Source organism: Pteropus alecto, unplaced genomic scaffold (assembly GCF_000325575.1).
Source record: "Pteropus alecto unplaced genomic scaffold, ASM32557v1 scaffold53, whole genome shotgun sequence".
Classification (NCBI taxonomy): domain Eukaryota; kingdom Metazoa; phylum Chordata; class Mammalia; order Chiroptera; family Pteropodidae; genus Pteropus; species Pteropus alecto.
In genome coordinates, this window is record NW_006434366.1 from 4338285 (window position 1) to 4363075 (window position 24791).

A 24791-nucleotide genomic window follows, 5' to 3' on the forward strand; every position below is an offset into this window, starting at 1 on the left:
TGGGGACAGATGGCCAGGCGTCATCCCCGAAAGAAGACCCCTCGATGTCACTGAATCTGACCTGGGAATTTCCAAAGACGGGTTTTAAATCCACCTTCCTGACTGGCTAGAGACTACAGTGTTAACTGCCCGGGCCCACGCCGACTGACGGCAGGGGGGAGACAGGCCTGAAGGAGACCAAACACAGAACTTGTCTAACGGACAATACGGCCCTGGAATTTTTCTTTTAAACGCCTACAGCACCTGGTCTTCCTAGGTGGTCTCCTATCCAAGTACTAACCAGGCCCGACCCTGCTTAGCTTCTGAGATCAGACGGGGTCGGGCACATTCAGGGTGGCGTGGCCGTAGACGGGCCTTGGACTTATAAAAGCAGTGGGCTGGCTTGCAGGAAGCGGATTTATTCAAAGCGAGATGCCCCGCCTACTTAAGGCGAGCACGCGCTGTTTACATACTTCGCTGCTCTATCTCCTCATATGTGAAACACTTGTTTGAGGTAACGGGCTGGACCCGACCCCCCGATATTAGTACATCTTTCTCAAATAAGCCCTTGTAGGCTTCTCAGTTTATTTCTTTTTAAAAATGTTTCTAGTATGGTGCTGTCATTTTGTTATGGTTTATACACCATCGTTAGACCTTGAAAAATCATTAATGCTGGGTGCTTTCGGCTGAACTGAAGTTATTGCTAGGGCAGAGTAGCTTGGGAAGAAATGCAAATTTCTCTGGCCACGAGGAAGTAGATTTGCGAAAGCCCAGTGACTGTGCATCACATTGTCACACTATTTTAAAAGCCGATAAAAGCCAGACGCAAATAGGATTTCGTGTACGAGGCAGACCCAAGAAAATGAAGCTGTTCAGGTCTATGCATCAGAACAGAAGCACCGTTTTCAGAAATTCACATGTTGCCATGTTTTATACAATGTCTCTCGAGAAGATTATGTACAGGGAGGATGACTTCAAAACATCACCACGTCAAAGGAAAACAATCAAGTAAACACTTGGGCGTGTCAAATCTACACCGGATATTCTGAGAAGTCTTAAAGGATAACAAAGAAAGAACGAGATGTACCCTTGGTTTCAGACTGACCATCTTACATTTAGGAAGCCAAGCCAAGCGAGTGAAAAGGCAGATAATGCTAATTAAGGAGGAACTTGAACATTAATGTAAAAGATGGCGCAATTCACTAATCACTGCAGGGCCCTCGGTGGCAGAGGATGCCTGCGGGCCACTGCAGACTTACTCTCCATTCTTCTCTGTCACCAAGAAGGTTTACGTGGACTTCGGTTCTGCGAGAGTAATGACCCAAAGTATGTGATGTTCGAATGGAGACATTTTCTCTATTATCGTTGGATTTTAAGAGCAAATAAAATTAATGAGACCTGACATATTGGCTCTGTGTGTGTGTGTGCAAATAATAGTAACAGTAATAATAATAACAATTAAATACACCAAACAGCTATTTAAAATCATAAATTCATGACCTGCAGCTGGCCCATTCCTGGGTTCAAATCCTAGAAACTTGGACCTGCTCTGTTGGAGAAAGCGTGGGCCTTGTTATTCAAAAAGGCTTAAAATTAAGAAGACGTGACCTTCCCTGGGGAAGTGGCCTCACCTTTCTTAACCCCGGCTCCCTCAGATACAATGGGGGTGACACCACTCGGTCCTCAGATTACGAGTCAGTGTCACGTGAAAAGTTCTGTTACTGGGGATGTCTCTCAGAAATCGAGGACGCTACAGACTCACACTCACGGCTCCGGGAGTCTAAGACAACGAGGTGGGCGATCTTTTCTCGTGTGAAGTGAGAAGCTAAAGCAGCGACAGAAACAGACGGCCCCGACTGGAACTTCTCCGTGGGGACTCCGGCGAGTCACTTAGCTTCTCGGAGGTTTACTCGCTCCCTCTGAGACGGGGAGCCGGGGCTGTCACATGCACCTCCCCTCACGAGCGCCTGGTGTGATCCCAGTATTCAATGAGATCGTGCTGATCGCCTAGCACTGGACCGGGCCCCGAGTACGCGATCGATCGGTCGTACCCTTGTGTCGTTACTGGCACCATCATCGTTTCTACGGCAAGTCACTCAGTCGTACCTGATCAGCTCTACTCAAGTGTTGGGATGAGTTGGAATAATTAGTTAACGGCATTTGCCAGTTTTAGATAAACTATAACAGAGCTGGATGACTAGTGAGAGTTTTATTTATTCACGCCGCCCCCGCCCCCCATCCGAAATTAATAAAATCTCTGGTCAAAAACAGGTTAAGAAGTTGCCCTTCTGAAAATACCTTTTCGCCCTGGCACCCTCTGCATTGGAAAACACTGACTCGCACATGACCTTCTGAATGTCTCTCTCCATCCAAAGCAGAGCCACCCACATCCACACCCGGTACATGACACCCACCAGGGAAGCCGCGCCTGTGCGCCCCGCGCTACCTAAATACACAGGTCTACGAAACGCACGTTTAGAAAAAGCTAATTCACTTCCTGTGCTCCCTATTGTCCCATCTTGTTTTCATGCAGCTGATCCAACCTTTGAGTCACAAAGCAAAACCTCCTTATAACCTAAATAAATACTAATCTTAAATTCAATGTACCCTGACGGCAAATAAGTCTGCTGTGCGTACTTCAGCATGAATAAAATGCCGGCAAGGAGGCTCCTACATGAGAGTGTATTTACAAGTCCCATTACCCGCTGGAGAGAGTGATGTAATAAACCCATAATAAAAAGCCTCGTGCTATAGATTTCTCTAATGGTTTTTATCAAACAGCCTGTATTATCTTGGCTTGTGCATTCAATTTAAAATAGGTTTTCAATAAGTGCCTCAAAGCTAGAGGTCATTTTCACTTGTTTTCCGACATGCAGAAATGTTTACAGACACTTTCTGCCCCAGAATTGGGAAAAATATGCTCGTCCGGTCATGGCATTAACCTATATATTTGGTTTCAGTCGTCAATCGTTTTCTAAGCTGTAACAATCGGCTGTCCCATTATATAATTTATTTTTATTGCCAAGTAGGAGTAGGTGAACCGTTCCAGATCACATCCGGCCACCATAGTCATCTTAAATTATTTTGAGGTGTGTATAGATTTTTCAGGGAGCTTGCTCATTTGAATTGGGAAATATGTGACCAGAACACCCAATGAGCCACTGTCCCGAGCCGTGAGGCAAACCACCGGCATGAAACTGCAGTCCTTCTTGCCCCTGCGAAAGGAAGCTGGCCAGCCAGGCCTGGGCAGGCCATCCGAATTCCCGTCGGGGAGATCCGGAGGCTGCTGTCCGTCCGGACCTACAGAGGTCTTTACAGACTAAGCTCTTATAGCAGACACATCCACAACCCTGACGCATCGGACCTCGCCTTTGAGGCTCATACGCTCCATAATTCGTTGTCGCATCGAAACTGTTAGAATGTACCCATTCATTAATTCGTCCCACGAACGTTAGCTTCGTTCCTATTCGCCGAACTAGAGTGTGGGGTTCACACGGAGAACCAAGAGACAGAGCTGCTGTCTTCGTGTGACTTACAGAGCGTAGAGGCGCGGCAGACAGTCCTCGGCCGTGAGGACACACCCCTGATTACAGCTGCTGGGGCAGGGCCACGTGGGGGATCCCACGATGCTTCCCGTGGCATCCGGGATCGGATCAGACCGCTTTTTGCACGGGCCACGCACGGCGATCTCTCGGTTACCTGTTTACCCATCTGAATTCGCCTTCGGTGTCTCGGACTTTGACTGGGTTCTTCTGTCCTGAGATACGGCGTGTATCCTCATCGACTACCGTCAAGTGAAGCGAGAGGACCCTGCCCTTCTTTACGACTTCGGTTATACTTATTCCGTGCTCACTGCTTTTCCAATTCCATAATGCCTGCGCCTCACCGTTCGGCACTGTTGCCGGATAATTCAGATGATCCTTGTCACAACCCTGACATCTCCGTGACAATGCAATGCCCTCCTCTTCTGCATCCCACAAGCCCACTCTACTTTGCAGATGCCTCGGATCTCGAGTTGGGAAACCCTGATCTGAGGGAGAAAGTCACTTCAGCGTCCCCCACTTATCTGAGTTCTGGGGCTACGGCAAACAGGCCACCTCCTCCTGTAGGTGATGGCCCCATCAGCATCTGAACGTTGACAACCCAGGTAGGACAGACCGAGAGCCGGGGTCAAAGGGCATGCTGGGCTACTTCCTACCGCTCAGCATGCTCAGTGCATGTCACTCCCGACCCACCACGCACGTCGTGACCCCTGCTAATGGGTTGTAAACACAGTGTGAAATTAGCTATTTACAATCTGATTTACATTTGCCGATTTGCAGGGCCCTCTGGCCCCGAAAACGAAACCAAAGTGGTGGCAGAAGAACAGCCCCGCCCGACACACTCGCCCCCATCCACGCACACGAGTTTCCATTTGCACAAACGCAACGTTTTGCTTCATGGGTTCCATCGACGAATCCAACTTTGGGGTTTAAAATAAACTTAATGAAAGAGACGTATGCATGACGTGACAACAGCAAAGTAACTGTTAAAATACCATCTTCGAATGTGTGTCTCCTGAAAACAGTATAACTACTGTGTTTCGTGGCACGTTTGATTGAGAAGTGATATATGCACCATTAAGCATACAATCCCACCCCAGACTTTAGGCTATTTCAACATCGCGATTGAGAACAACACAATTTTGAGAGTAGCACAGTAATGACAAAGATAAAATTTCCTTCAAGGGCCTGGCGACCTCTATACTTTTAAGGGGTGTCCAATTTTGAGGGGGGTTTTCTTAGATGACAGCCTCGGCAAGATACGAAGAGGCCGGCAGTACCAACAGAGGGAGAGTCAAAGCAGTCGAGAGTTTTCCTCACTGGTCTCCCCAGACCCCTCCTGAGTCCCGACAGCTCGGCTTCGGGGCGGCGGGAGAAGCCAAACTGGTCCCCAGAACGGAAGCTCAGCAATTAATTGCTTTCAGGAAGGAAAGCAAGGCCTGTGGGAAATAAGCGAACCTACGTCTGATTAACTATCGGTTAGTTTTATTAAACAAGCATAACAAAGCAAAATTAAACAAAACGAAGACGGAACAACCAACCCCAAAGCTCCCCATCTCCATAAGTACCCATCTTTCCCAAGTTCTTGTTTTACGGCTTGTTAGTTGACCTTCTGCAGTCACTCAATCAAAACACGTGCTAAATTTGGCACAGAGCAGTCAGGTGGCCCTTATGGTGGAGCAAACTTCGCGACCATCAGACTCGCGTGTGTCTAGTGCACAGTATACGCATCGTTGTTAACGAGTCACTGACAGGACTCAGAGGGAATAAACAGGCAGAAGACCGTGTTCTTGCTGTCCAAACCCTGAAACAGATGGGACACAGGGACGAAGGGGCATTGGCGTGGTGTGGACTAATGCAGGTGAGGGCAGAGGTTTTGGCGAGAAAGAAGGATGAATATTTCAGCCCGAGACCATCAGACCTCCATCAATCGGCCCGCCAATCAGGAAATCTGAACTCTAGTTCCTAGCCCATCAGTTACTCCCCGTGGCCCTGGATAAATTACTTATTTTTTTGTTGTTGTTGTTTCTGAGCCTCAGATTCCTCCCTTGATAATTCTCTTAAGATATTTCCTATGAACTCAAGAGATGGATGTAGAGAAAAGCTCAACCCACTGAGTGGCTGGAAGACGCCACCAAGGGGACAAGGTTTGATGAAACTAATTTAGCGGTTACAAAGGTAATTTAACATGTAGTTATTGAGTCTTAAAGCAGTATGTTGAAATAGATTTAATAATTCATACAAGTAAAATAAGGCCTCACTTTTGTAGAGTGATTTATAATTAAGAAAAAAAAAAAATCCTTCACATGTCTTAGCTCAGCTGAGTTTGAAGACTCCTCTTTGAAACTGTACAGAGACCTGATTTACGAGCCACGTAAGAGAAGCAGCTTCATTAATTTATAGCCACAATTCATATTTTGACCCCAGATGGTGTCTGTCCCATGGCATGATCGCCCGCGGTTACTATGACCGGGCTCTGAGTTTGTGAAAATAGGAAGTGCCAGCTGGTGCCAGAAATGCCATCCAACGCGAAGGGACGAGGATCTTCCAGCAGCTCAGGCGCTCGGAGGACTAAACTACACGCCGCAGAGAACATTCCGGAACAGGCGGTTCGTGACAAATGCCGGGCGGAGTGCGGTGACGAGCATGCCATTCGGGATGCGCCCTTCTTGGTGCATGAGAAATGCAGTCTGCAGGCCGATCTGTCGCCGACTGGCCTGGGGCGTGGCATCCAGGGACCTGCTTCCTGGCGTCACAGCCCCGGGCAAGTCCCCGGCTGCAGCCTCGGCCGGCCCAGGCTGAAGGCCCCGAGTGTAGACGGGACTCACGTCCTCTGGGAGGTCCCGCTGTGGCTGCATCACTGTCCTGCGCATTTCCTGTCCCACACGTATTCTCCAGAAGAGCAGACCCCCGAGGAAAAGAGCGGCTTGTGGGCTCACGCGCGGTGCCCGGTCCAGCCACGCGCCCGGTGGGTGTCCTGGGAACGAACGTGCAGCGGGACGAGGCCTCTCCCTGTCCTCGCTCTGGACTTCCCCGGTGGGCGTGAGAACCCCGCCCACCACAGGGACAGGTCAACGGCTTAGCACGGGGACACATGCCACGGGAGGTGACCTGCGGGAAACCGAGAAGGGTGGCTCCACACGAGTCTGACAGAACCGACAGGCTGCCGACCTACGGGGCTGCCTTGGAGAAGAAGCCACTTCCTCTTAGGGAGGAAGAGGGAGCAAAGGCTTTAAAGAAACCCAGGAGGACACAGAGAGGACACAGAGGACAAAGAATGACTTGGGGACGCCGAGAGCAGCTTTGTCCTCTCTGCCCACACGGTCACTGCGAGGGGCCGCCGAGACTGGGTCACGAGGATGGGGTGTGAACGGGCCGAGCAGGCACGCAGCCCTCGGGGCCTCTCCCGAATGCTCACCCCAACGACCAAAGACTCAGCACGGGAACCCCCCGGGAAGTCTGCTGACTTCGTGCGGGTGGCCCGTTGCCACCTGCTGACGACAGCTTCCCAAAATGCTCACCCCAACGACCAAAGACTCAGCACCGGAACCCCGGGAAGTCTGCTGACTTCGTGCTGGTGGCCCGTTGCCACCTGCTGACGACAGCTTCCCACGTCCTCACTTCCGAAGTCAGGGCCCGTAACAGCGCTGCGGGCGAACCAGGCCTTTTTCGAGATCGCTCCAGCCCCTAAAGTTCCAGGCCCTTATTGTCCTACCTGTAAAAGTTTGCTCATCTCCCAACTGAAATGACAAGGAGGCTGGCGACGTTTTCCCTGTACCGGTAGGTTGTCCGAGAGTCGCACGCAGGACACGGGCCTCCCAGACAGAGTAACCGACACCTAAATAACACATGTGGGGGGCCCGAGGTAGCCTGGCATCTTGGCAGAAAATAAAATCTTCGGCGTCTTTGCCTTGGGATCATCACACACACTCCACGGCGGCCGGTGAAGATCTGCACGGAAAATCCGCACACAGTAGAACGGTGTCGACCGCCAACGACGGTTTTCTCAAAATCTAGGAGAACCACCTCTAACTGCAAACTCGCCGCTCTCGCCACGAAGCACGCGTCCTTCCTAGAGTGACATTAAAGCCATTGGCCATTGCAAACGGGAAGCCGCGCTGATAAAGAGGCACTTTATGTCACCTCCTCAGTAAGCAGCCGGCTGGCGACCACGGGGCACTTCATGAGTTGCAAAGTTTTTTCTTTTTCCCGTCCCGTCCTGGTTTTCACCTTTTCGTGAGGATGCGTGTCCCCTTCTACAGATCAGTAAAAAAATAAAACTTCCCCCCGGGCGGAAGGCCTGGCCCGTGTGTACACGACTCCCACACGCCCACGCGTGGAGCACGCGCAGGTGCATCGTAGGTGGCACGGCTGAGGTGTGCACTCCGTCTGTGCCCCAGACATGCGATGACCTTTCCGCCCCATGAGTGGGACACAGGCTAAATGTCACGGGGGAGAACACGGACCCGCGGCTTTGACAGAATGGCTGTAGCCACGGACAGTGGAGGGCGGCTGGAGATAAGACAGAGGTGACACACACCTTCTCGATGCCCGATGGACCGGGGACCCCACGGGTACCGGGGATTCTGAAGGCAGAGCTTCGGGGTGCCCCCACATGTGAGGGAAGTCTGACCTCGGCGCCGTGGGCTGGGTCACGTCCCCCCAAAATCAGAGGACTAAAGCCTCAACCCTGACACCCTCAGCGTCTGACTGATGTGGAGACGGGGCTTTATTTAACGAGGTGACTGAATTAAAGTGAGGCGCTTGGGGTGGGCCCCATTCCTGGGACTGCGAGGCTGAGGTCCTTGCACAGGAGGAGACGTCTGGACCGAGGCATGAGCCGTGAGGACACGGCGAGAAGGCGGCTCTTTGTGAGCCAAGGAGGGGGGCCGCGGGAGAAAGCCGAGCTGCCGACACCTTGACCTTGGGCTTTAAGTCTCCAGAACGGTGAGACAATAGCCTTCTGCTGTTTAAGCCTCCCGGTGTGTAGTGCTTTGTTACGTTCTGGCAGCTGGAGCAAACGGATACACTGGGTCACGGATTGCGATAAAAAAGTTGGTGTGTGTGCACATTCTTTCAAGATGACAGCACGGTCGGCATGCACTGAGTGCTTGTTCTGTGCAGGAATTATTCCGAGGGTTTAACATGCGCGACCCCTTTAATTCTGACCACGAGTTTGTGGCGCAGGCACCCTTTATCATTCCAGATCTACAAAGGAAGAAACAGAGGCACAGAGAGACGAAGCTACTTGCACAAAACGCTCGGCCACTATTTGAATCCACTGCGTGGCCATGAGCGTGACCCCTGGTACATGTTCACTGAGCTTAGTAATAAATGTCACCGAGTCCTGGAAACTGAACATTCACTTCGGGACACTGCAGACGAGACACGCGCATCTGCTGGACGCCTCCCGTTGCCAGCTGCACGTGCGGCACCGGACGAGTCATCCGGGCTGCGGGAGGTGGACACACACGTTTCTCCCTCACCCTTGCAGGCGAGGACGCTGACTCTCGGGGTCGGTAAAGTAAAGGACAAGGTCAGGCCGGGTGTGTCAGACCCCCAAGGTCACGCACTCTTATCAACGGTGAGGAACCACAATAGTCACAGGGACACAGTCGAAGGACGAGCACGGAGACCGTCTTCGTGTGCGCGCGCGCGTGCGTCCGTGTTCCAACGCACTCTGAAATGTGCAGAGTGGTCTGAGTGTGACACACCTGGACCCGACTTTTCCCCGTGTTGAAGGACATCGCGCGACGAGGCAGGAAGCAGCTCCGCAGCACCGTTTCCCTGTCTGACGAGCAGAGGGCAAACCCCGAGTCTGTGATTTTGGGCTAAGGGTGTTTTTAAGGAAAGTCTTTCACACATTCCCAGCAGATTTAGAAAAGAAAGCGGGGGACCGGCTTCTAAATGGAACATCTTGAACAGATTACAGCACAGAAAAACTTGAGTCCTTGATAATTTAAGTGTTATTTTTATTAGTAATGTGAATTCAACCCTAGCAAATTAAAACAGGAAGAATTAATTGGATATGCAAATGAGATTATTCAGTATATAAATCTAATTACATACCAATTTGCTTTACCAGCATGAAAAAGAATAAATTGTTCTATGTAAATTGATTGTCTTCGATAACCACCTGTAGCCCAAGAAAAACTGCCTTGGATAGGATACCTGGTAAGTGCAGACGTCTAAGCTAACGACATCATGCTCCTCACGGATCTTGTCACGAGCCCCTCTTCACATGAGACCTGCTTCTACCTGCGTACGACAGGTAGGACCGCGTTTGCACAACACAAGGAAATGACGTCACGCGCTGGCTGTTTTCCCCCAGAGCACGACGGTTTGATAAGACACGTCGATTTCTGAGATGCTTAATGCATTCACACAGACCAGACTGAAAGTCTTAACAATTTTTGTGTCTGAAAAACAAGAAAGGAGAAGGGGTAGAGAGAGCCACTGTTTGTTGATCTAGCAGTGGCTCTCAAATCTACTTAATCAATGCTTTCCAGATAATCGAGCACCCCCCATCTGCCACCCACGTTTAAAATTATTTTCTTTGCCACTTAGTTCAGGCAAATGAGTTCTGAATATGTAACCGGGAAAGGAGGCATTAATTCATGAAGCCTGCGTCTGGGGAGCAAGCAGAGTAATCCTGGATGTTTGCAAAATACAAGATGAGAGGTTCGCTGCTTCCCTCGGCGTCAGGAGGGTTCTGGGTCTGCCTCTTTGGGCAGCAATGACATACAACCCTAACGGACACCGCAGGCCAGTGTTTTTGGGGTGAGCCCACCGAGTCCGGTCTGGGTCAGAGAGCCTACACGTCCCAGCTTCTGCGACCCTCCTGGAGACGGGCCACAGAGGCCACGAGGAGCCCGAGCCGCGGATTCATGCAGGGACTCCAAGCCCACCTGAGTCTTGGTCTTGTCCTCCCGGCTGGTATGCAGGTAATTCGCAGGACAGTGGATGGATGAAGCGTGTATCTGAATCGAGTGACAGATGACAGACAGACAGACATATGGACAGACGGAACGAGATGCCAAGACAGGTGCAACCTCCCTCGGTCACCCGCTTTCTCCCTTGGCTCAGAGACTCAGGGAGCGCAGGACAAGCGGACACACTAGACATGGAGACCTGCTCAGCTCGTGGTGACGGCTGCGGCGGAGCATGCGCGGGTGACACGCCTTCCCCAGGCTGTGGGGACAACTGCTGCTGAGCCCTTTCCCGTCGCTGACGCAGAAACGAGCGGCGCCCGCGGGAGCCGTGTGCCGGCGGCAGACTCTGCCCGAGGCCGTTCCTTTCGGGACACAACTAGAACCCACCTTGGGGGGACCCCTCACCTGTTTTCCATCCCTGGCAGGGAGGGACACAGTGGGGACAGGGCACAGGAACGGATGTCCCGGCACCTGCTCTCGGGCTGTCGTAAACAAAGTCAGAAGAGGGACCTAAGTGTGGGACAGTGTCTCGGGGTGACCCGGAAACCAGTGCCAGGCGGACCGCAGCCTGAATCTGGGCAGAACGGAGGACACGATGGAGCCATCAGACACAAGAAGCAAACGGCGTAAATCCGCTACGAGCCGAGTAACCCGAACGAGCGGAGGAAGCCGCTCCGAGAAGCTTCTGGGCTAACGGCAGACCGACGGCAGCTTAGCACAGGCGCCCACGACGGCAGACGTGGGAGGGATGGCGCAGCGGGGGGACCCGGGCTCAGCGGGTCCAGATACACGAACCAACACGGCGACCACCGACACCTTCATCTTCCTTCGTCGCTCATGGCGATCTCCAGTTAGGTCGTTTATGCGTTAATGTCTCCACGATCTGCCTTCTGCAGGTGGGAGGCACCTGTCTGCGTCTTCACAGCCGCGTCCTCAGCACCTAGCGCGGTGTGTGCGTCGCGGGAGCCCAGCGGCGTGAGAGCCGGGCACGGCAGGCAACGCACGGGACGGGAGAGCTAGACCTGTTAGACTGGGCAGCAACGTAAATCCACGCGGAAAACGCACAGCCACGCCCGTGCCTGGCTCACGCACCTATGCACACTGGCCCGGAGGAGCAGCAAAGCACTCTACGTAACTCACGTGGCTTATTTTCATTAGAAGATTGAGACCGTCTTCTTTCACCAAGTTTTCATGAACTCTTTTGCGATCTGCCAAAGTTACGGTTACACATATTATTCAGCGAAATATAAATACGGCTAGCGACCTGCCTGGCTTTGCGCGCCCCATCTGTTGAGGCGGGCCATGCTGTAAGCCTAGCTTCTGTGCCATTTTCCTTGCTGGCATCGAATAAACTCTGGCAAATCAGCAAATAACACAATGCTTAAAATTCACCTCCAGGAGCACCAACCGCATCGCAAGGCGCTGTGCCACAAACGCTGTCACCATCTGGGGGCGCCTTGGGGCACCGGTGTGGAATCAGGCGCGCAGCCGGGGGGTTGGGGGCCCCGAAGATGAAATGTAACGACATCAGCGGAGAAGAAAGTGAGGGCCATTCAGCACGGGGAGACTAAAAGTGTTGGGGTGGGGGTGGGGGCACCCGGGTCAGGGAGTTCAGCATTCCGAGGTCACGTTCGCATGTATCCGACTTCGGTCAGGATTCCCAGAATCAGGTGTTTCCCAGGGTCCCGAAGAATAAAACAACCCGAATTTCTTAACGCAAAGGCTGATGACTGCGTGACCTGTGCTTTCTTCCTTCCGTGTCTCTGGGAGACGTGTGACCACTACGTCCTCTTGGAAAATAGCAGCAGAATATATGAAAATCACTGCAAATCTAATTATGGATAAATTCAATAGGGTTTTCGATACTCGCACACTGCAGGTGAACTACCTATCGTAATTAACAAGATGGTTTGGCAACAGCTAAGCACATGACGGCATTTAATGTCATCTATCATTAAAATCTGATGCCTTTGTCGCATTCAGAAAAAACACCTAATTGGAGTTGCGTATCTCATTTATTTTCGGGTATTAACGAATCCATTAAGCTGCAATGAACGGTGTGGCGGAATTATTCCTAGTTCTATGATGAGGCAGGATTGAGAACTTAAGAGAAGTCTGTCTGGCCACCTCCATCTGTCCTCACTTCTTTTTGATCACCCTTGAGCTTTTCCCTCGCCGCCCCCCGCCCAGCTGCCTCCGGTCGGAGAAGTAAGGGACCCGACACACAGGACACGTGTAGAAAGAGGTCCGACGATGACATACAACCCGAGAAAAGCTCTCTGATGAGAAGGGCCTCCCCGCTCCCAAAGGCATTGATTTAGCAGCGAAGGAATTTCCCGCCGTCAGTGGGAAGGTTGACCTTGGGGGCCGAAGGCGACGCTAGAGTGTCTGGCCATGGTCCCCTGGGGGTTCTTGGCATCAACGTGCACAGCGCATGCGTGTCACAGGTTAACACACGTCCACGCGTGTCCCGCACGCGCACAGCACTCGTGCCTGAGCCGTCCTCGGACATGAAGGAGCCGGCTTGAGTCCAGCTACTTACGTGGCTGTCACTGTGTAGCTCGAAAGGACTTCCAGGTGACGTTCACTGTCGCCGACGAACCTGCCCTTCTCTGGAGAGCGATCGATGGCAGGCAGCCGCCGACGCCACTGCATTTCTCTACGTCTTCCACACCCTCGTCGTCCCACGAGCCCACACTTCCCGAGCGTGCATCTCCGCCACCGTCCTGTGCGGAAACTGTGTGCCCCCTTCCGGCCCTTGTCCTTCCCATGCGAACCACTGTGGCCTTAGGAAAATCTCTGAAAACAGAGAACGCTGTTCCCTAAATGGCTCTGCGCTGTAACCGAGCATAGCTTTTGCTGGACGATGGCTGTTTTTTGTTTTTTTTTTTAATGCCAGTTTATTTATTTTTTTCATACTATATATACATTTTTTTTAATATTTTTTTTTTATTCCGCCCCCCCCTCTGGTGACCACTAGTCTGTAGTCCGTGTCCGTGAGTCTCTGTTTGTCCTGTTCATTTCTTGCTTTCAGGTTTATATCCCACATGTGATGTCATGTGATTTTTGAACCTTTCTGTCTGGCTTATTTCGCTTAGCATGATTATCTCGAGGTCCATCCATGTTGTCGCAAATGGCAGGATTTCATCTCTTCTTATGGCTGAGTCATATTCCATTGTATGTATGTACCACAGCTTCTTTAGCCAATCATCTGTCATAGGACACTTCAGTTGCTTCCATGTCCTGGCCACCGTGAATAATGCTGCTATGAACGTCGGTGTGCAAATATCCTTTTGGATATGGGTTTTCAAGTCTTTGGGATAAATACCCATTAGAGGGATTGCTGGATCACATGGTAGATCGATTCTTAGTTTTCTGAGGAACCTCCACACTGTTTTCCACAGTGGCTGCGCCAATTCGCAGTCCCGCCAGCAGCGTCTGAGGGTTCCTTTTTCTCCGCATCCTCTCCAGCATTTGTTATTACTTGACGACGGCTGTTTTTACAGTAGTTCTCAGGTCTAGCAGGTTAGTATTCGCTTTTGTTTCCCAAGTTAGATTCTCTAGCATGTCACACTTTGCCATCATGTAATGCGTCTCCAAACGCTGTCTTTTCAGGGATTAGGAAGCTGGCATGAAAAGAAATGTCAAGGTCCCCTCGGACTCCTTTGTCATCCTGTAGCCCCTGGCTATGGCCCCTTTAGGTCAGACAGATACAGACTTTGCTTTACCTATAAATGTTGATGATTTTCACTGCGAGTATTTTTGGTTCATTGAGTGCAATTAACTAAATTCTTTAAAAACCAAGTGTGTATTATGTGCCTTTGTGACAATTCTAGCTTTAGCAAGGAGAGGTGGTAGATGTCACGTAGCTTAGTTTTTCCTTAAGCTATTACAAAAAAGATGTCCAAACAACCAGCAGTTTAGTCAAGTAGTTAATCATCTGGCTTTATCTGCACAATGCCAGATAACAGGTGAGATTTTTTTTTCCCCTTTGATATTTCAACCTTATAAAGACATAGCAGTAGCAACAAAACCTCCCACCCAACAAAATACAAACGTATTAAGCTTCTTCCAAATGAGTTTACTTCAGATACAGTTGTGTTCATTTGTTCGTTCATTCATTCATTCATTCGCTCATTTGAACATTCATTTGACGAGTATTTAGCGAGTGGCTGCTCCGTGCTCGGCCCTGTTCTCGGTGCTCGGACCACAGGAGAGAATTAAACGAAGATGCCTGAGCCCTTCAACAGCTGGAGTTCTGGCAGGAGGAAAAAATCTCCAACAAAACGTAGTAAAAACGTAACATACATTGCCTGGGAGAAGTTTATAAATGTCATAGAAAAATGAAAAATAAGACAGGATAAAAGGACAGTGAGGGTGGCGGAGGGGCCTGGGTGCGGGGCGGCAGGCAGGGCGTGGGCGGGGCCGAGTGGGGGTGACAGCCAAGCCAAGCTCGGAGTCGGGGGCGGAGTCAGCCGAGTATTTATCTGGGGGGAGACAGATCAGGACACATGTACGGGTCGGCGAGGCCACCAGCGAGCCTGGGACGGACTGAGACCGGAACAGGACAGAGGGGACTAGAGTTGGGAGTTGGGGCGGGGGTGGACAGTTAGGGGAGCGGGTGCGGTGCAGCCCCTGCAGGCCAGGCTGTGAGAGAGTCTGTCTCTGGCTTTGCTCTGAGCCAAAGAGCGAGCGGATATAGGGCCCGAATCGGGGAGTGACGGGTCCGGCTCTGCCTTTTAAAATGACTCCTCTGCTAGCTGTGTTGACAATGGGCTGCAGAGAGCAGAGGGCGGACGCAGCGAGCCTGGCTGCAGACTGCGGCGTAAGCAAAAGGGAGACCAGTTAGGAAGACACGTCGGCATCCAGGACAGAGACGTTCGCTGGTGTCTCGGACCAGGACGCAGCATGGAGCACGGGGAGAAGCAGTTGGAATAGGAACACGTTTCAAAGGGTAAGCCACAGACTGGCCGATGGCGATGCGAGAAAGCAAGGGGTCCCCGAGGCACCCAGGCTTGTGGTCTGAGCACTGAGAAGGGCAGAGCGGCCAGCCCCCGAGACCGGGAAGGCTGCGGGGGACACTCGGGCTTGTGGGGGAAATGCTGAGTCCGAGGTGCCCACCGCACTTCAAAGTCTTCATCCAGCTAACGGGCCTCATCGAGTCTAGTTGGTTTCATACACGGAAATTCACTCCAATGCGGTCTGGGAGTTGTATAGACAGTTAAAAATAATAAGTGTACGAGTTTATCGATCATGCATTTTTTTCCCACATAATGACGTGTGAATACGTGTCTAAGAGTGAAAAGGGAAGCATATTTCTTTCCTCCGGAAACCTTAGATACCCTTCTTTGATAAGCAGTAGAGTTCCACTAAAAATCCGAACGGCTGGAAAACATTAAGGCCCGTCCAGACCTCAATGAAGTGAAAACCCTCCACTGTCCCGGCTGTGTTGGGGGAGGGGCAACACTGAGTCACCTCAAACCACAGTCCCAGGCGGACGTGGGCGGGGTCTGTCTGCCACCACCCAGCAGTCAACCCAGTTCTCAGGTGACACGGACTGGGTGTCCGACTTTCAACTCGATTCTGACACTATGCACCTGGAGACAGCATCAGGTCGCACGGTGAAGGGCTCAGTCCTACAAAGCTCCTTCCCCACCCCCCACGGATAGCAAGCCCAGCTCGATGGTCACCTGCGCTCCTGGCTCCTGACTGACTGGCTACAGACGAGAGGTTCCAGTGACCCCTGCACTGGGTTCAATTAATTTTCTAGAGTGGCTCACAGAACTCAGAGAGACATCTAGAATCACTGGTTTATGATAAAAGACTATAACTCCAGAATGACCGGATGGAAGAGATGCAATGACGAGGCACGGGAAGGGCACAGGGCTTCCATGCCAGCTCTGAGGGCGCCCCTCACCCCTCACCCCATGTCCACGTGGCCACCAACCCAGAAGCCTCCAGACCCCACGCTTTTGGGGTTTCATGGCAGCTTCATTACATAGGCAAGATGGATGAATCACTGGCCATCGGCAATCAATTCGACCTCCAGCCCTCTCCCTCCCCAGAGGTCAGGGTGGAAGGGGAAGTTCCTGCCTCCTGGTCACATGGCTAGTTCCCCTGGCAACCTGCCTCCATCCTTAGCCGCTTTCCCACAGTCACCTCAATACCAAACTCAGGTGTGACTGAAAGGGGCTTGTGATGCCCATGAAGTCACCTTATCCCTCTTATCACTCAGGAAATTCCAAGAGGTTTTGGAGCCCTGTGCCAGAAACAAGGACACACAAAAACATCTATGTTTTTCCTATAAATTGCAATATCATCCTGTGATCCCAGGACTCAAAGAACACGGAGAGATCTCGGGAAGCTGCAGGAGTCAGGAAACCGAAGCGGAACGAGGGGGACCCTAAGGCAGAGGCGGGGAGGGGGGCATTCCCGGTGAGCCGGAAGTCAGCCAAGCTCCCACAGCGCGGGTGGGTTGCGCTGTGCGTTTGCCCGTGTCACTCAGTGAAGACCTGTCACTCACCCACCTCCACGGCAGAAGCGGAGCTCATGGAAGGGTCTAGCAGTGCGGCCAAGGTCACAGAGCTGAGAAGTGCAACGGGTTTGAATTCCGGCTATGACTTCTGAACTCTGCTTTTCTCCTATTCCAGCGTGTAGGTTAGTGATCAAATTCAGATCAGGTGTCGGATGAATTAAGACTGGATAAGGACAGCCTCTGTAATCGGGCACTAGAAATTTAGGCAGGGAGCCCTGTGACACATGGCTGGGGACAGCTGTAGATTCCAAGGAACCAGGAGTTTATAGGGGCTGAATGAGCAGGGTGGCAGCAGGCGGCAGGATGCAGATCCCAAGGGACCGTGACAGCTGAGGCGGCTCAGAGCTTAGTGACGCCTCCTGTTGAGGCCGGGACCAATCCCGAGGTGACACATGAGGGGCCTTGCACTGCACAATCTGAAGAACAATAATCAAAATGTGTGTGTGTTCTACTTGTCTTTAAAATAGGGCAGAGGAGGACACTAGCTTATTAATGTAAAAAAAACAAAACCAAACCTCGTGTATGTAAATAAGGCAGAAATTATGCATTGCACTTACAAATAATTAAAAACTGATATAGACAGGTGTATGGGGGAGTGATGTTAATTCTAAAGCCACTGACCTTGAGATAACCACACTGTTTTGTCTTTCGGCAGCAGATGCATTTGAATGAAATAGAAAAGAGTCTTCATAAAATGTAATGCTTTGTAGAAAACTCGTGCTTGTGATTCTGTTAGGATTTTTTAAGTTTGGATTTCACTGTTGCTGTGAGGGGTAGAGGCGGCTCTAAAGCAATAAACAGGCATGAGTTCTGGGGGGGCCGGGGAGGCATTAACAGAGACTTTCGTTTGGTCAGCCGCCTCATTTCCAGGTTAGCGTGGCCAACTTCAAGTCTGGAGGTAACTCCTGGGACCCTTTGAGGCGAGCGGGTCCCTATCAGGAGGCAGGCCCCAGACGTCCGGAAAATGCACGCTCCCTACCTGCCGCGGACATCCTGCCTTCCGCGTCCACTTCCCAAGGGCGAGCAGGGAGGGGCTGGCGAGCATCCTGACGCCTGACGACTGAGGGAGGGAGGGTCGGAGAGCACCGCGGATCCGCTCGCTTGTCCTCGCTCTCCTGAAGGCCCGTGGCCATTCCCATCACGGTGGAAAAACCCTGCAGCCTCTGAGCGTGGCCGGAAGAAGCCGGAGAAGGACAAGAGAGGCTCCAGCAGCCCAGGCCACGTCCGAGGCACACCCCGTGGGAGCTTCCAAGACCGGCGGGAGCAGAAGGGGAACTCGGGTTCAGCGATGCCACAGGGAAAGGGGCCGACAGACATGCGGCGTGGGGGTCACACGATGCGTGCGTGTGAGCGTGGGGACACGGAGACAGCACCCCGCCCCCGGCTCTGCAACCCTTTGTGTCCACACTACAGCTGGGGACGCAAATCGTTAAGAGAGAAAAGAGTGTGTAGGAACTAGAAACATTGAGCGAAAACACTCCGATTTCAAATTGCATGCTGAAATCTTGCTCCCCTTTTTTTTTTTGACATTCTTTGGACATTGTCAGATTCACTCACAAAATGTCACAGGCCGTTTTCCAGGGAGATGGAGGAGGGGAGACATTTTCAATAGTTGCCGGAGTGGTGGTATTGAATGGTGGGTAGGAAACGAATGGGCTTCAGTTTAAACCTAGCACAGCGACACTCCTCAACAGAAAGAAAGTTCCACGAGAATTCAGAGACTCTCCCGGACGGTCCAGGTTGCCGATTGGCACTTAGTTACCGCATACAGTGAGTCTGCCAGTCAGAGTGCCTCATGCCATGTTTTTCCACTAAAAAGGGCACCTTCATCTCCTCCCAGTGCTTGAATTTTTAAAATAAAAAATGTCGAATGTTAATGTATATAATCATTCATACATTTAAAAAAAAGAATAACCTTCTCTACCGTTCTGCATAAATGTAGCAGTGAGTATGCTCAGAAATGCATTCTCCTAGGAAGCAATGACCGCTTGCTACGATAAACAAATACCGCTACAGATACAAATATTTTTGCCACTTAAGAGAACGTTTTAGAAAGTGTAATTCTGCCGCATCGAGACCCTAAGCCGTGTTCGCATCATAGACTAGTTCGAATGGAGTAACACCTAAGAGAAAACCCTGCAGACTCGGTGTTAATATATTTATACATCGAGGCTAATACATTTTTCATCTAACTATACAGTGGAAGCTAATACATTTGCGTAGTGAAACTAATACATTTTTCATTACTTAAATGCATAGTAGATGGTTCCGCAGCCACTAATGAATTTACATGAGATTCCGCAAAGCACGCGGGGGCAGGTTAAGCCGGCGGCCGCCCCGGAGAGCAGCGGGCGTGAGGGTGGGATGCCGTCCGCAGGGAGCCGGCGAGCACCGCAGCACCGACACTGCCCAGAGGCGACGCCGCGCGCGGCAGGGACCCGCGCGGTGCTGCCGGTTTACCTCGCTCTGAGCATCCCCTCTCGTCCTTTCGTTGCCCGACAAGCGGCAGAGCAAACGCTTCTTCCCCTTCTCCTTCCTTGCAGGGAGGTAGATTTCCAGGTCAAGAGCTAAAGACCGAGTGACTTTGTGAATTAACCTCCTGCCAGCAAGCTTATAAACACAGCGCTTCTGCTTCTGCGGGGGTGTGACGGGCGGCGGGCCGCGTGACTGCCCGGGCCACACTTTGGGTCTAGCTGTTTCATGATTACATGATCGTGACGCATACCCAAGAGATCAAAGGAGCTTCGGAAGAATCCCCACCTTGTGACAAAGATGCTGAATTTTCACAGTGGACTTAAACCTGGGATCGAGGCTGGATTGCTGTATAAACACGGGAAACCAATGTACGGGCACAAAGCCCGCCAAGCCAAAACCCTCACACTTCAAGCGGACGTGTTGGCATCCCCACATGCTGTGTGTGTGCAGGACCAGAGGCAGAAGGCATAGCTGATGAAGTCTGACCAAGACAAACTTTTCAGATGAACCCAAGGACCAGCGAGCCAGCCTGGTCCTACTGCTCTGCCTGGCTCTGGCTTGGGGGTGCCACTCACGTGGTGTCTTATGTGAAAGGAGCCCCAGATATCTGCAGCCCGACGGGTGAGCTACAGCTAACGGTCACGTGACCAGATTCCTACAGACCGATGGCGGTGACTTTCCTACCTTAGATCATTCTTTGTGCCACAGGTATAATAAACGTACAGAAGAATAAAATGTAGCAACCTGAAGCAAGAGCTGGCTACCACACACAGTGTGGAGTTAAACACCTTCGCTGTTGGAGCTTTTCCGTCCGCATTGGTGGGTATGGATCGGGTATTTAAGGCGGTGTGGCCTGGTGGTTAAAAGCGTTTATGGTGCTTTGATCCTGCTTTTGGTCCTCACTGGCAGAGTGACCTTCCACAATTAACTCAAATTTCCTGCCTCTCAGCTCCATCGCCCGAAATAAAAATGATGGTAATAAAACCTTGTTTGGTGTCGTGAGGATTATTATTATTACTCACGAAGTGCATACAATGTGGTTGGTCCACAGTAAGTGCTAAATAAACCGGAAATATTGTTATTATCAGCACGTGGCGCTACGGTTTGGCATCACAGGGGAATTTAATTTGCATGAATTAAATCGGAGCCAAAGAGCTCACAGGTGATTCTGCTTAGAACAGTCTCGATGACTTTGTGCCCTATAGCAGGAGTCCCCAACCCCTGGGCCACGGACCAGTACTGGTCCCTGGCCTGTTAGGACCAGGGCTGCACAGCAGTTGAGCAGTGAGCGAGTGAGCGAAGCTCCATCTGTATTTGCAGCCGCTCCCCAGCGCCGGCATCACCACCTCAGCTCCCCCTCAGGTCGTCAGGCGTTACATGCTCACAGGAGCACCGGTCCCTGGTGCCACAAAGGCTGGGGACCTCTGATCTCCAGCGAGCCCAAGAAGAAGGCTATGAACCCGAAGCCCTCAGAGTAAGCCTTGACCTCCAGAGGCCTCTCAAGGTCACATTCAACATGATTCTGGTGTGTATGTTTTACAACGTGGCCCCTGAGGATAAGGAAAGTACTTCATCTAATGACAACAGCAATTTGTTTCAGCGTTATGGGGAAATTCGGAAGCAGCGGACACACTAAGAGGTGAGATGTTAGTCCCCCCCATGGCCCTTTGCCAAAGGTTCTGATGAGTCATTTCGTCTCTGCACTGTTTTTAGAAATGAGACTCTGAATAAGACAGGACTGCACTGCGTGGGAAGCGCAGCTGATAAGCACGAGGGGAAGCAAACAGCTATCAAGACCCGGTCTCCGTCTCCCGCGGGATCCCAGCTTGGGACGCAGGCAAACGCAGGCGGCTGGACAAGAAGGGACAGGTTTCGAAATACAGCGCAGGCTCCAGATTCCTGTATTGTATGTCTTAACCTGACGTCAGTTTCCTCGGATGAAACAATTATAAAAATTAAATCATTTATATACCAAGCCCTGAGTCTAGTGCTCGTAACATTATCTAAACTATGATTACGACACAGAAACCACTACGATGGAGCCAGACGGTGAAGATGAGTGACCCATCTCAGGTGCTGGATGAATGACGGGTCCTCAACTGTACACAGTGATACCGGGGTGTAGTTTGTTTTCGCTGGATTATGTGTCGTTTTGGTATGGCCCCTTCTCATGCCCATGAACGTCCAGCTAATCACTGGGGGTTACTGCATTCGTGATGCCCCCTGACAGAAGCATTCTGCTAACTGCATTTTGCTATTACATAAAAAAGGAAGCCTTTCAAAACTAAGTATTCTTGACAATAACCCATCGCACAGTACGGATTTTAAACTCAGAGTAACTGCTTGCCTTTTTTTCTTTCCCCTAAGGTAATTTCCTGACCTCGGTCACCTTGCCTTCCTGGCAGTCAGTAATAAGAAAGAGAAAGAAAGCGTCAAACGCTGCATGGGAGCCATTATGCTTAGAAAACACTGTCAAGACTTAATTAATTTCTGGAGAAGGGATGAGGAACTTTGCCTGATAATAACACACTCCCACGTCAGCCAATGTAGAGGAGATCTAATGGGGATGCAAAAAAAAACTCTTTGTAACTTGGTCAACCCACAATAAATGAGCGAAGGGTTGATAAGATAGAAGTAAAATATACTATATTTCAATGAACTTGAAAACTCACTTGATCGAGTGCAGAGAATGACTGTGTCTATTCCCAGCTGAATCTTCAACAGTGTTAATAAAATTCTTGTATTATAAACATGTGATTTTAACTTTTACACATTGTTTTAAAAATGGAAGCTACTCAATAAATCCTAGTGATCCTAAGGCTCTATTAAGCACACAGCTTGTATACATAATATATATGCACACACGCACATACTTCTAGGTAAGTAGATAGTTCATATTCACTTAATAAAAAGATTTAATAACATTAAGATACAGTTTCTCGGCATTGTTTATGACTTACATACTAATAAGGTACAGGAGTATATTGGGACTATGAAGAAAAGAGGTCTGGATTCAGCAAACTTCTTCCTTAAATTAAATATTTTTATGTAGGCAAATGTTTTAGTAAAATATAGATATACAGAGAGTAAATATTTGAGGCTCCTGTGGTCTCTTTGATTCTTTCGCAAAGTCTCAGTCCTGCCATTGTGGCATGACAGTCACAGATAACATTAAACAATGGGTGTGGCTGTGTTCTAATAAAACTTTATTGACAAAAACAGGGAGCGGGCCAGATTCGGCCCAAGGCTCTAGTTTCCCCGCCCCAGGTAAAGAAAAGGATAACTTAGCAGAGGGTAAACATTTCTCAAATGGAGTCTTTGCCTCGAGCCGGCACGGAGGCATTTTCTGGCGATGACTTGACGGGAGAAATCAAACCCATTTTTACTTTACGTCACTGCAACCTGAACGTATTTCTGCAGCGCGGGATGGGCTGGCCCCACAGTGTCACGGAAAGCTTTCGCTCACGCGCGGCGGTGGCTTAACAGGCATCGAGGTCGCGCCTGTGGACCTGTGTCCTCCAACAGGGTCTCAGGTGCTCAGCACAGAATTTACGTACTCTGACCCGGGAGCAGGACTCTGGCCGTGGCCCTGGGGACAGGCTACTCTGTGCTGAGGCAGGGCCCCATTGACTGCTGGGGACGTCACCTGTGGACGCTGCTGTCACGGCCCCAGGTACAGCCCCCGGCAGAGGAGAGACCCCCTGGACACAGATCCCTCCTGTTCTGACAGGAAACCTGGCTCCGTGATGACCGTGGGGCCACTGTCCTGCGTGTGGGGTCCATCGCTGACCTAAACGTCATTAGGGGGCGGTGACGGTACAGCTGACCCTTGCGTCCCACGGGTCTGAACTTCACAGGTCCACTTACATGTGGATTCTTCTCAAGAAATACTGTCAATACATTTTCCCTTCCTTACAATTTTCCTAATAACATCTTTTCTCTCGTGTACTGTACTGTATGAATACAGCACACGGTATTTTAACGTTAGATACCGTATCAGTCGGTCAGGGCTGCCATGGCGAAATGCCAGCGAGTGTGTCCCTTAAACAGTGGAAATTTATTCTCTCCAAGTTCAGAAGGCTGGAAGTGTGAGGTCGAGGTTCCCACAGGTTGGTTTCTGGTGAGCACCCTCTCCCCGGCTTGCTGACAGCTGCCTGTATCTGTGTCCCCACCTGGCCGTTCCTCTGTGCGTACATCGTGTTCTTATGAGGATGCCAGTGCTATCAGGTTAGGGATCCACCTATGACCTCATTTAACCTTCACAATCCCTCTAAAGACGCCACCTCCAGACGCAGGTCTCATTAGGGTTTTAAGGCTTCAATTTGGGATTAGGCAAACCAGACTGTAACAGGTGCTCATGTCGGTTACATTTCTTAAGATACGAATTCACTGTAGCCACTGACAACTGACTGAATCTAAATGACTCTGGAGGTCTAGAGTAGCAGTGGCTGGACTCTCCCTCTGATAGTCACCAGCTCTACATGCTACACAATTGGGGAAGATTATCTCAGAAAAATTATATTGTAGGTTTTTAAACAACTATTTTGGTTTCGTCTAGTTCCACATTATCCAGACTTAGAAAAACTATTTTGTGATTTAAAAATTTTTTTTTTTTATAAAACTTTTTGGCTCGTCCAGTTCTGAATGATCACAGGTCAGGATCCTTCTAACATGGCACTTCCCACTCTCTGCATATCAGCCGTGGGGTAAAGGCTGGAGGGCGCTCAGCTGATTTTTCAAAATTCGAATCTGATTTTCTTTCCCGTTTGGGAGAACAGAGAGCCTCGTTCTCATCTCACTGACACTGATAAAGGCGACCAGGGGGAAAAAATCCGACTTCATCATTGCCTACCGATGGCAATCAGAGAAATTTGGAAAGCTCTCAGGAGCCACTTAGATCGGCAGAGAGCCACATCAGATATCCGCCTCGTTCTATCTGGAGTAGAAAATACTCATGAATCACACGTTGAAAGACATTTTTTTTTGGCCCAAGATCAGATTCGGGGGACTGAATCCTGAATCTGAACCACAGTGGCCACTGCGGTCTCCGGAGCCGTTTCTCCTAGTGCCCGGGCCAGCTCCCGGGACAGCGGTGGCCTCTCCATCCGGCTCCTCCGTGTCCCTGCACTGCTTCCCCCGCGCCACGCCTCTGTCACCCACGTCCCCCTCATCTACGCTGCTGCGACTTTGGACAGCAGCTGATGAGGTGGCTTCGGCTCAAGGGGTCCAGGTCCAACCGTCTTCGCATGTGGCGCTTCGCCCGGGTGCGGGCGTCCGGGCAGGGGGTGCTGGGAACGGCGCTAACCTACCGCACGGGGGAAGTGACGG

At 50.8% G+C, this 24791-nt stretch overlaps 1 pseudogene; it reads right to left on the bottom strand.

Moving 5' to 3' along the window:
- Positions 1-231: 231 nt before the first annotated feature.
- On the bottom strand, positions 232-350 carry LOC112477566 (annotated as a pseudogene).
- Positions 351-24791: the final 24441 nt, after the last annotated feature.